This window comes from Rattus norvegicus, chromosome 6 (assembly GCF_021556685.1).
Source record: "Rattus norvegicus strain SHRSP/BbbUtx chromosome 6, alternate assembly SHRSP_T2T, whole genome shotgun sequence".
Taxonomy (NCBI): Eukaryota; Metazoa; Chordata; class Mammalia; order Rodentia; family Muridae; genus Rattus; species Rattus norvegicus.
The window spans coordinates 15139011-15140098 of record NC_141539.1 but is presented as its reverse complement, the minus strand read 5'-3'; positions in this window follow the sequence as shown (position 1 = coordinate 15140098).

The window sequence follows — 1088 nt, the reverse complement described above, 5'->3', positions numbered from 1 at the left end:
TGAACAATGCAATGGCTATAGGATTTTCAGGAGCTGACCCAGCAGGCATCGGTGGGAGAGGTGGCTCTTCCTGCTCTGCACTGGCCAGTCTGTCCTTCGTCCACCGATACTGGCTGCACCTTGAGAACCCAGGGCTCAGAGGGGTCACGTCACCTGCTCCATGTCACGTGACACGAGTAGCAGGTGGGATCCAGAGCTTAGAGGGTTTGGTGGAGTTCTGGTGAATTGGGACTCTTCCAGCTTCCTCTGCTCGTTGTAGGTTGGAAACCAAGGGGGGCGTTTCTGTCATTGGCCTCTGGAAGATTTAGATGACTAGAAAGGCCAGGATAAGACAGGGAGATTGGGTCAGGCAGAGCCAGGTCAGAGGGGTGGGGGCTGTGTCCTGTGGTACAGCTCCCTGAGACAGCTAGAGGCACTGGATTGGGGTGGTGGAGGTAAATGGTGAGCTGAGATTCCGAATGAGGAATAGTTGATGGAGTGGAGCAAACCTTTAATCTTCTCTTCCAAGGTGGGTGGGGTACAGGAGACAGCAGGACCTACGGAGAGCAGAGAAACCAGAGACCAGCTCCAAATATGAAGGACTAGGGCCTGGATAAAGTCTCATGGGCAGCTGACCAGCCTGGAAAGGTTGTTTGAAGCTATGGCTGGGCTTTCTTGGGGAAGCTGATGATGATACACGAACTTCTGTTTCACTGAGAGGGATTTGAGGTACTCTGCATGTAGAAACCTTTACCCAACAGGTGTTCCTTAGCCTGAGGTCCCCAGGCTGTGTGGACCCCCATGCCTTGGGGAGAAGGAGAGCTGGGAAAGACCCCAGCCCCCAGTCCCACTTGATTTAGGAACACCCCATCTTCCTAGAAGCCTTCCTAGCCACGGTCCCTGAAAGATCCCCAGCTGTCCTATCTTGCCAAACCTCCTTACCGACTGGGTTTTTCTTCTCAGCCTTTCTCAACCTGTGATATTCTTTATATTTTATTTAATTTGCTGATTTTCTGCCTTATGCCACTTGATGAGAGCTATACACAAGGTTATGACCTTTCAACCGTAGCTGTTGAGTCGGGAGATAAGGTAAGTCATAAACCAACAGG